The sequence below is a fragment of the Bufo bufo genome, chromosome 4 (assembly GCF_905171765.1).
Source record: "Bufo bufo chromosome 4, aBufBuf1.1, whole genome shotgun sequence".
NCBI lineage: Eukaryota > Metazoa > Chordata > Amphibia > Anura > Bufonidae > Bufo > Bufo bufo.
This window is the reverse complement of record NC_053392.1, coordinates 289,416,623-289,429,306: the sequence shown is the minus strand read 5'-3', so window position 1 is coordinate 289,429,306 and position 12,684 is coordinate 289,416,623.

Here is a 12,684-nt window from a genome sequence, read left to right as displayed (position 1 = left end):
TCATTATGACATGCATTGTCAGAAACATGCCGTCTCTCATCTCTTTAGCTTTATTAAATTGACCCTAGAGGTCTAACTTCATTTAACCATTGTAGCGATCACCTCATTTATTTGTCATTTGTTTAGTACAAATTTGTTTTTCAGACTCTGAAAACATAGCAGAAATTTTGCAAAGCCTTTCAAATAGTTTTTTGAACAATGAAAGATGCAGTAATTGCTTGACTTCACTATAATGTAAAGTATAATGAAACTGATACTGTACACCAGGCATGGCCAACCTGTGGCTCTCCAGCTGTTGTAAAACTACAACTCCCACCATGCCCTGCTGTAGGATGCTAGCTGTAGGCAGGCTGGGCATGCTGGGAGTTGTAGTTTTGCAGCAGCTGGAGAGCCTCAGGTTGGCCATCTCTGCTGTACACCATCATCAGAGTCGTGATATACTTAAAGGGAATCTGTCACCTGCTTTTACCATTTTAAGCTGGCACCATCGCTATGTTGACTAAAGTACCTTATTTCCAGCAGTCTTCTTTTTATTTTATTTCGTTTTGTAGTTTTGATATAAAAGCGCTTTTTATGTTATGCTAATTAGGGTCCAAGGAGCCCAGAGGGGCGTTTTTTTCACTCTCCGGTGTCCTGTGACGCCCCCCTGCAGTGCCCAACCCGCCTTAATTTGAATTCCAAGGACGCCTCCTGATCATCAAATAACCTCCCACAGCCCCGGCAAACGGTTCCGCCCCCTCCCCACGTCATAGTCTACCTTATAGAAATGCCCCGTCCTTCTTCCTGTCTGCTGCCAGAAAACTCACGCAGGCGCAGTACTGCCAGCAGCCTGCGTGATCATCAACGTCCTGAGGGCAACAGCGCTCAGCTCACATCACTGGGCTCGGCGCATGCCCAGTGAGACTTTTGAGGCTGTTGCCCTCAGAAGGTTGATGATCGCGCAGGCGCAGGCCGCTGGCAGTACTGCGCCTGCGCGAGTTTTCTGGCCGCAGACAGGAAGAAGGACGGGGCATTTCTATAAGGTAGACTATGACGTGGGGAGGGGGCGGAACCGTTTGCCGGGGCTGTGGGAGGTTATTTGATGATCAGGAGGCGTCCTTGGAATTCAAATTAAGGCGGGCTGGGCACTGCAGGGGGGCGTCACTGGGCACCGGAGAGTGAAAAAAACGCCCCTCTGGGCTCCTTGGACCCTAATTAGCATAACATAAAAAGCGCTTTTATATCAAAACTACAAAACGAAATAAAGTAAAAAGAAGACTGCTGGAAATAAGGTACTTTAGTCAACATAGCGATGGTGCCAGCTTAAAATGGTAAATGCAGGTGACAGATTCCCTTTAATGTAATAAATACAGTAATAACACATCAAGCAAACAACATGTCCGACATTTGTGACAGATACTAACCCGGATAAAATCCACAATATAGTATGCATCGCTAATTGTAGAAAGACAGCTGGGAATCAACCCATAACAGCAAATTCCTACACCACATACTGAGAAGAGTTTATGATGCCTGAAATGTCAAACTGATTTTAAGATCTTATCTACAGGCAGTTTCCTTCTTACTTTCTGCCTTTAATCATTTTAACTCCTTAAGGACCCAGCCTAGTTTGTTATTTGTTCAACTCGATTCCATCCTCTGCATCGATGAGTGAGAACTCAATATGCGAGCACTTTTCTCTCCTTATTCTGGCGATCGATGGGGTTCTCAGCACTCGGACCCCAAACAATCAAAACATTTTCTATGTCTCTTTGACATACAGTCTAAAATTTTTGGCAGAGCTCAGTGACCATTTTTTACTCTTTTTTTCATTTCAAAAGCAAACTTTTTATTGTTTCTTTCAATATGAGGGCTTGTTTTTTTCACAAAGTATTGTATTTGGGTTACACCTAAAGTATTTTTTAACTTACAAATTTTGCCCGCCCCCTGAGATATAAGACACACTAGTGTACTGCGTAGCGTCGTTCCACACCACTGAGCGCACTGAGGTGGTGAGAGCACCTCGGTGCATGTATGTGCTCTGCTGTAGGTTCACTGGAGGTGGGAGAGATAGTTTGCATTGCAGTGTGGTAGATAGAGGGAGCATACCAAGCCGCTCTCCCACGATGCAAGAGTGAAAAGTGGAGAAGCATAAGGAACCCATCCCCATCTGCCACCTAATTGCCCTGCTTTGGATAGATCCATAGAGCCACCGATATCCATGCAAGAAGATCGGTGGAGAGCCTGAGGATTGGAAAGAGGAAGAGACTGCCACAGAAGCCCAGCACAGAGGCTCAGAACTAATAAGTGAACATTCCATCTTGTCCATCTCCACTTCTATTCCCCATTGGCTAATGCCCTGTCTCTATTGACTATATACCTTGAACAGTTAAGAGCAAGGAAGGAAGAAAAGAGAGGGGGCAAATAAAATAAAAAAGAGAAATAAAGAGGGGGAGGCGAAGAGTAAGTAAAAGAGAAAAAGAGGATAAGGGGAAGAAAAAAAAAAAGAAGAAAAAAGAAATATAAATAAATAAAAGTAGGAAATAAAAAGGGAAAATTTGGCTAAGAGGTGCTGCACTACACGATATAAGGGGGCCAGGTGGCTAGATAACATATATCCCTCCTCACTATGGCACCTAAGGCAGTAAAATATCAGAAACCTGACTCAAGAAGGGAATCAGTGAAAATGGGGAAACAGAGTAAAAACGCAGGGTAAAAATCTCCTGGTCTGTGTAAAGATTTATTTAAAAAAAAAAACAGGTACAGCAATACATTAACCACCTCAGCCCCCCTAGCTTAAACCCCCTTAATGACCAGACAACTTTTTACAATTCTGCACTACACTACTTTCACGGTCATACAACTTACCACCCAAATGAATTTTACCTCCTTTTCTTCTCACAAATACAGCTTTCTTTTGGTGGTATTTGATTGCTGCTAAGATTTTTAGTTTTTTCCGATATTAACCAAAATAGGCCGCAATTTTCTAAAAAAAAGTGTATTTTTAACTTTCTCTGGTTAAATTGTTCAAATATAATTACATTTCTATACAAGTTTGTGTCAGAATTTATTGTGCTACATGTCTTTGATAAAAAAAATCCAATAAGTGTATATTTATTGGTTTGCGCAAAAGTTATAGCATTTAGAAAACGATGGTACAAAAATGTGAATTTCCGCATTTTTAAGCAGCTCTGACTTTCTGAGCACCTGTCATGTTTCTTGAGGTGCTAGAATGCCAGGATAGTATAAATACCCCCCAAATGACCCTATTTTAGAAAGAAGACACCCCAAAGTATTCGCTAGGGGCATGGTGAGTTCATGTATGATATAATTTTTTTTCACAAGTTAGCGGAAAATTACACTTTCTGAGAAAAAAAAAATAATAATAAAGTTTCGATTTCTGCTAACTTCTGGCAAAAAATAAATAAATCTCCCACTCACTATGCCCCTCAGTGAATACCTTGGGGTGTCTACTTTCCGAAAGGGTTGTGAGCAACCCTGTAAAGCCTAAAGATACTCGTTGGACTTTCGGCCCCTTTACGCACCTAGGCTGCAAAAAGTGTCACACATGTGGTATCGCCGTACTCAGGAGAAGTAGGGCAATGTGTTTTGGGGTGTATTTTTACATATACCCATGCTGGGTGAGAGAAATATCTCTGTAAATTGACAACTTTGTATAATTTTTTTTTTAAAGTTGTCATTTACAGAGAAATTTCTCACACACAGTATGGGTATATGTAAAAATACACCCCAAGACACATTGCCCTACTTCTCCTGAATACGGCGATACCACATGTGTGACACTTTTTTGCAGCCTAGGTGCACAAAGGGGCCCAAATTCCAATGAGTACCTTTAGGATTTCACAGGGCATTTTTTACGCATTTGGATTCCAAACTACTTCTCACGCTTTAGGGCCCCTAAAATACCAGGGCAGTATAAATACCCCACAAGTGACCCCTTTTTGGAAAGAAGACACCCCAAGGTATTCCGTGCGGGGCATGGCGAGTTCCTAGAATATATTTTTTTTGGCACAAGTTAGCGGAAAATGATTTTATTTTTTCTCTTACAAAGTCTCATATTCCACTAACTTGGGTGAGAGAAATATCTCTGTAAATTGACAACTTTGTATAATTTTTTTTTAAAAGTTGTAATTTACAGAGATATTTCTCACACACAGTATGGGTATATGTAAAAATACACCCCAAAACACATTGCCCTACTTCTCCTGAGTATGGCGATACCACACGTGTGACACTTTTTTGCAGCCAAGATACGCAAAGGGGCCGAAAGTCCAACGAGTACCTTTTAGGAGGGCATTTTTAGGCATTTGGATTTCAGACTTCTTCTCACGCTTTAGGGCCCCTAAAATGCCAGGGCAGTATAAATACCCCACATGTGACCCCATTTTGGAAAGAAGACACCCCAAGGTATTCTGTGAGGGGCATGGCGAGTGCATAGAAGATTTTTTTTTTTGGCACAAGTTAGCGGAAATAGATTTATTTTTGTTTTTTCTCACAAAGTCTCCCATTCCGCTAACTTGTGACAAAAAGTTCAATCTTTCATGGACTCAATATGCCCCTCAGCGAATACCTTGGGGTTTCTTCTTTCTAAAATGGGGTAATTTGTGGGGTGTTTGTACTGCTCTGGCATTTGAGGGTCTCCGCAATCATTACATGTATGGACAGCATAAGGAGTTTCTGCTATTCTCCTTATGCCTCATGCACACGACCGTTGTTTGGGTCCGCATCCGAGCCGCCATTTTGGCGGCTCGGATGCGGACCCATTCATTTCAATGGGGCCGCAAAAGATGCGGACAGCACTCCATGTGCTGTCCACATCCGTGGCTCCGTTCCGCGGGCCCGCTAAAAAAATATAACATGTCCTATTCTTGTTCGCGCTTTGCGGACAAGAATAGGCATTTATATTGCCGGCGCCCGTTCCGCAAATTGCGGAAGTCAACACGGGCGCCTTCCGTTTTTTGCGCATCCGCGGTTTGCGGACCGCAAAAAACGGCACGGTCGTGTGCATGAGGCCTTATATTGAGCATACGGGTAATGAGATTTTTTTTTTTCGTTCAGCCTCTGGGCTGAAAGAAAAAATGAATGGCACAGATTTCTTCATTCGCATTGATCAATGTGGATGAAAAAATCTCTGCCAAAAAATGTGCAAAAAAAAAAAAAAAAAGCTGCGATCGCTAATAAAGATCCAAAAAGCTCAAAAATGATCTTCATAGCGCCGCAGCAATTTTACAGTGTTTTTGCAGTGATCAGAAAAAAAACATTTCTGTCACTGCTGGGGGCGGACTGAACGCAAGTGTGCGCACAAGATCAGGCCTGATCGGGCGAACACTGCGTTTTTTGTAGAGCGTAAGCTGACCCTAATGTACTGATATAGATCTGATTGCGATCAGTCTTGATCACTTACAGATACTATATAGTACTAGTGCTGATTAGCGACAGCGATGACGCTAATCAGCGACTAATCAGTGACTGCGGAGCGGTGGGCGCTAACTACCTAACAAGTGGCTAACTAACTGGCGGTGATAAGGAACCCTTAGGCCCCATTCACACGTCCGCAATTCATTTCTATGGGGACAGACTTTGTCCCGCTCGGATACGGAATTGCGGATCCGCACTTCCGGTCCGCACTTCCGTTCCGCAAAAATATAGAACATGTCCTATTCTTGTCCGCAATTGCGGACAAGAAAAGGCATTTTCTGTATAGTTCTGGCAATGTGCGGATCCGCAAAATGCAGAAAGCACATTGCCGGTGTTCGTGTTTTGCGGATCAGCGGATCCGCAAAACACATACGGACGTCTGAATAAAGCCTTACAGGGGGGTGATAAATGACAGGGGGGTGATCAGGGAGTTTATATGGGGTGATCAGGGGTTAATAAGGGGTTAATAAGTGACAGGGAGGGTGTAGTGTGGTGCTTGGTGCTACTTACAGAGCTGCCTGTGTCCTCTGGTGGTCGATCCAAGCAAAAGGGACCACCAGAGGACCAGGTAGCAGGTATATTAGATGCTGTTAACAAAACAGTGTCTAATATACCTTTCTGATGTTAAAAAAAAATCGCATCTACAGCCTGCCAGCGAATGATCGCCGCTGGCAGGCTGTAGATCAACTTGTTTACCTTGCGATCCTGTGAGCGCGTGTTCACATGAAATCTCATGTCTCGCGAGATGACGGGCCGATGCGTCAATGAGGAATAACCCGGCCGCTCGCAGGACGCATCCCTGCGTTAGGCGGTCGGGAGCTGGTTAAAGACTGTATTCAGAAAGCGATCAAGCAGGCTATTCCTACTACGAATGACACTATTCAGCAATCAAATGTCCAATTGGTAAAAGGTTAAAAAAGACATTGCGTCCTATACCTCTAAAGTAGAGGAATTGGAACAAAGTATTGGGGTAATGGAGGACAAAATAGAAGAATACGTCAGCAGAAAAGCAGAGAAGAGATAATGCTTGGTTAAAAGAAATTTTGTGCAAGTTCAGTGCACCAGCACTGCATATGTGCCAGGGACAATAATTTAACCCTACTCTTTTAGTTCAGTGGGCAACATATATTCATTTTTTAAGTGCACCTCCACTGCATATGTGCCAGGGGAAGGGAAAATAATAGAGGGAATCCGTCTGTGAGTTCAGGGACCCAGGAGGTGACATATTAAAAAAAAATTATGCAAAGTACAATCCAAGTAAATCCATCTGTTAGATTCTGTGAGGACAAATTTTTTTTTGTTGCTAAAAAGCACATTTGCACCCTGCACTGCACTTGTGATAATGAAAGAAAGTCAGTTAAATCCATCTCTTTCACTGTGGGTGAAAAAAATCTTATTTTGCGTTAAATACTGCTGTTATATTTTGGTTTAAATAAAAACACCCATTTTGTGAAAGATACTACATTTGCTGCATTTGTGACAGTCCAATATAAGCTTTAAATATTGCAGTTATATTCTGGTTTTAAACAAACACCCATTTTATCCTTGATACTACATTTGGGGCCTTTGCTGCATTGTGACAGTCCAATACAAGCGATAAATACTGCTGTTATAATCTGGTTTTAAAAAAAACACCCATTTTTAGCAAGATACCACAAGTGCGGTCTTTGCTGCATTTGTGACAGTCCAATACAAATGGGAAAATACTGCTGTTATATTCTGGTATTAAAAAAACACCCATTTTGTGCAAGATACTAAATTTGCGGCCTTTGCTGCATTTGTGACAGTTGAATACAAGCGTTAAATACTGCTGTTATATTCTAGTATTTTAAAAAAAACACCTACTGTATTTTATGTAAGATACTTAATTTGTGGCCTTTGCTGCATTTGTGACAGTCCAAAACAAGCTTTAAATACTGCAGTCATATTTTGATTTAAAAAAAAACACCCATTTTGTCCTAGATACTACATTTGGGGCCTTTGCTGCATATGTGACAGTCCAATACAAGCGTTAAATACTGCTTTTAGATTATGGTTTAAAAAAACACAAATTTTGTGCAAGATACTAATTTTGCGGCCTTTGCTGCTTTTGTGACAGTCCAATACAAGCTTTAAATACAGTTATATTCTGGTATTTAAAAAACACAATCACAGAAATATAGTGGCCAATATGGGGGAACTGCTCAGACCCCAAACACTGTAGCGTGTTTCTCATTGGGGGAGCAGTCCTACCGCATGTGGACTACAGCAAACGACCATCCCCAGCAAAAAATGCGTACAATGGAGGATGCCGGCGCGGTCCACATGCACCACAAAGGCATCCTACACAAACGAAGCATGAAAATATATAAATATATAAATCACAGAAAAAAAATGCACCAAACGTATATGCCACTGACTATACTAGCTAGTCATGCAAGCAGATATTAAAAGCTGAGATTTTTGCCAATATATTCCTGTCAGGAACACACGGAGCCCCTCATGCACCACGTCACGGTCTCTCAACATGGCAAGGGGTCCTACATCTATGCTAACTATGGTGTGAACACGGTCTGTAGGGGATGAAATCCAGCTCACAGCCAAGCTTCCACACAACTGCATAGCAGGACAACTAATGCAATGTGAATAAAGCAAGACTGTAAGCCACACCCATATCAGACCATGTGATGGAGGTTACCAGGTGCAAAAGAATGTTAAATGCCAGGTGAAGGCACATTCAATACATATGGAACAAAATCACAGAAATATAGTGGCCAATATGGGGGAACTGCTCAGACCCCAAACACTGTAGCCCAATGAGAAACACGCTACAGTGTTTGGGGTCTGAGCAGTTCCCCCATATTGGACACTATATTTCTGTGATTTTGATTCATATGTATTGAATGTGCCTTCACCTGGCATTTAACATTCTTTTGCACCTGGTAGCCTCCATCACACGGTCTGATATGGGTGTGGCTTACAGTCTTGCTTTATTCACATTGCATTAGTTGTCCTGCTATGCGGTTGTGTGGAAGCTTGGCTGTGAGCTGGATTTCATCACCTTCAGACCGTGTTCACACCATACTTAGCGTTAAATACTGCAGTTAATTTCTGGTATTAAAAAAAACACCCATTTTGCGCAAGATACTAAATTTGTAGCCTTTGCTGCATTTTTTACAGTCCAATATAAGCTTTAAATACTGCTGTTATATTCTGGTTTTAAAAAAAACACACATTTTGTCCTAGATACTACATTTGGCGCCTTTGTTGCTGTATTTGTGACAGTCCAATACAAGCGATAAATTATGCTGTTAGATTATGGTTTAAAATAAAAAACACCCATTTTGTGCAAGATACAAAATTTGCGGCCATTGCTGCTTTTGTGACAGTCCAATACAAGCTTTAAATACTGCTGTTATTTTCTGGTTTTAAAAAACACATAAGTTGTTCTAGATACTACATTTGAGGCCTTTGCTGCATTTGTGACAGTCCAATACAAGCGTTAAATACTGCTGTTTTATTCTGGTTATAAAAAAACACCCATTTTGTACTAGATACTACAATTCGGCCCTTTGCTGCATTTCTGACAGTCCTATACAAGCGTTAAATACTGCAGTTAATTTCTGGTATTAAAAAAAACACCCATTTTGTGCAAGATACTAAATTTGTAGCCTTTGCTGCATTTTTGACAGTCTAATACAAGCTTTAAATACTGCAGTTATATTTTAGTTTAAAAAAAAAAACATTTTGTGCAAGATACTACATTTGCGGCATTTGCTGCATTTTTGACAGTCCAATACAAGCGTGGCATGCTGCTGTTATATTCTGGTTTTTAAAAAAACACCCATTTTGTCCTAGATACTACATTTAGGGCCTTTGCTGCATTTCTGACAGTCGAATATAAGGGTTAAATACTGCAGTTATATTCTAGTATTAAAAAAAAACACCCATTTTGTGCAAGATACTAAATTTGTGGCCTTTACTGCTTTTGTGACAGTCCATTACAAGCTTTAAATACTTCAGTTATGTTCTGGTTTTAAAGAAACAACTATTTTGTTCTATATAATACATTTGGGGCCTTTGCTACATTTTCGACAGTCCAATACAAGCGTTAAATACTGCCGTTATATTCTGGTATTAAAAAACACTGATTTTGTGCAAGATATTAAATTTGCGGCCTTTGCTGCATTGTGACAGTCCAGTACAAGCTTGAAATACTGCATTTATATTCTGGTTTTAAAAAAACACCCATTTTGTACTAGATACTACATTTGGGGCCTTTGCTGCATTTCTGACAGTCCATTACAAGCGTTAATTTATACTGTTATATTTTTATTTATTTTTTAAAACACCCATTTTGTGCTAGATACTACATTTGGTGCCTTTGCTGCATTTCTGACAGTCCAATACAAGCGTTAAATCCTTCTCTTATATTCTGGTATTAAAAAAACACCAGTTTTGTGCAAGATACAAAATTAGCGGCCTTTACTGCTTTTGAGACAGTCCAATACAAGCTTTAAGTACTTCACCTATATTCTGGTTTTAAAGAAACACCTATTTTTTTATAGCTACTACATTTGGGGCCTTTGCTGCATTTGTGACAGTCCAATACAAGCGTTAATACTGCTGTTATATTCTGGTTTTAAAATAAAATAAAAAATTGTGCTAGATAATACATTTGGGGCCTTTGCTGCATTTCTGACAGTCCAATACAAGCGTTAAATACTGCTGCTATATTCTGTTATTAAAAAACACCCATTTTGTGCAAGAAAATACATTTGCAACCTTTGCTGCATTTGTGACAGTCCAGTACAAGCTTTAAATACTGCAGTTATATTCTGGTTTTAACAAAAACACCCATTTTGTCCTAGATACTATATTTGGGGCCTTTGTTGCTGTATTTGTGACAGTCCAATACAAGCGATAAATTATGCTGTTAGATTATGGTTTAAAATAAAAAACACCCATTTTGTGCAAGATACTAAATTTGCGGCCATTGCTGCTTTTGTGACAGTCCAATACAAGCTTTAAATACTGCTGTTATTTTCTGGTTTTAAAAAAACACATAAGTTGTTCTAGATACTACATTTGGGGCCTTTGCTGCATTTTTGACAGTCCAATACAAGTGTTGCATGCTGCTGTTATATTCTGTTTTTTAAAAAATCACCCATTTTGTCCTAGATACTACATTTAGGGCCTTTGCTGCATTTCTGACAGTCGAATATAAGGGTTAAATACTGCAGTTATATTCTAGTATTAAAAAAAACCACCCATTTTGTGCAAGATACTAAATTTGTGGCCTTTACTGCTTTTGTGACAGTCCATTACAAGCTTTAAATACTTCAGTTATGTTCTGGTTTTAAAGAAACAACTATTTTGTTCTATATAATACATTTGGGGCCTTTGCTACATTTTCGACAGTCCAATACAAGCGTTAAATACTGCCGTTATATTCTGGTATTAAAAAACACTGATTTTGTGCAAGATATTAAATTTGCGGCCTTTGCTGCATTGTGACAGTCCAGTACAAGCTTGAAATACTGCATTTATATTCTGGTTTTAAAAAATCACCCATTTTGTACTAGATACTACATTTGGGGCCTTTGCTGCATTTCTGACAGTCCATTACAAGCGTTAATTTATACTGTTATATTTTTATTTATTTTTTAAAACACCCATTTTGTGCTAGATACTACATTTGGTGCCTTTGCTGCATTTCTGACAGTCCAATACAAGCGTTAAATCCTTCTCTTATATTCTGGTATTAAAAAAACACCAGTTTTGTGCAAGATACAAAATTAGCGGCCTTTACTGCTTTTGAGACAGTCCAATACAAGCTTTAAGTACTTCACCTATATTCTGGTTTTAAAGAAACACCTATTTTGTTATAGCTACTACATTTGGGGCCTTTGCTGCATTTGTGACAGTCCAATACAAGCGTTAATACTGCTGTTATATTCTGGTTTTAAAATAAAATAAAAAATTGTGCTAGATAATACATTTGGGGCCTTTGCTGCATTTCTGACAGTCCAATACAAGCGTTAAATACTGCTGCTATATTCTGTTATTAAAAAACACCCATTTTGTGCAAGAAAATACATTTGCAACCTTTGCTGCATTTGTGACAGTCCAGTACAAGCTTTAAATACTGCAGTTATATTCTGGTTTTAACAAAAACACCCATTTTGTCCTAGATACTATATTTGGGGCCTTTGTTGCTGTATTTGTGACAGTCCAATACAAGCGATAAATTATGCTGTTAGATTATGGTTTAAAATAAAAAACACCCATTTTGTGCAAGATACTAAATTTGCGGCCATTGCTGCTTTTGTGACAGTCCAATACAAGCTTTAAATACTGCTGTTATTTTCTGGTTTTAAAAAAACACATAAGTTGTTCTAGATACTACATTTGGGGCCTTTGCTGCATTTTTGACAGTCCAATACAAGTGTTGCATGCTGCTGTTATATTCTGTTTTTTAAAAAATCACCCATTTTGTCCTAGATACTACATTTAGGGCCTTTGCTGCATTTCTGACAGTCGAATAGAAGGGTTAAATACTGCAGTTATATTCTAGTATTAAAAAAAACACCCATTTTGTGCAAGATACTAAATTTGTGGCCTTTACTGCTTTTGTGACAGTCCATTACAAGCTTTAAATACTTCAGTTATGTTCTGGTTTTAAAGAAACAACTATTTTGTTCTATATAATACATTTGGGGCCTTTGCTACATTTTCGACAGTCCAATACAAGCGTTAAATACTGCCGTTATATTCTGGTATTAAAAAACACTGATTTTGTGCAAGATATTAAATTTGCGGCCTTTGCTGCATTGTGACAGTCCAGTACAAGCTTGAAATACTGCATTTATATTCTGGTTTTAAAAAATCACCCATTTTGTACTAGATACTACATTTGGGGCCTTTGCTGCATTTCTGACAGTCCATTACAAGCGTTAATTTATACTGTTATATTTTTATTTATTTTTTAAAACACCCATTTTGTGCTAGATACTACATTTGGTGCCTTTGCTGCATTTCTGACAGTCCAATACAAGCGTTAAATCCTTCTCTTATATTCTGGTATTAAAAAAACACCAGTTTTGTGCAAGATACAAAATTAGCGGCCTTTACTGCTTTTGAGACAGTCCAATACAAGCTTTAAGTACTTCACCTATATTCTGGTTTTAAAGAAACACCTATTTTGTTATAGCTACTACATTTGGGGCCTTTGCTGCATTTGTGACAGTCCAATACAAGCGTTAATACTGCTGTTATATTCTGGTT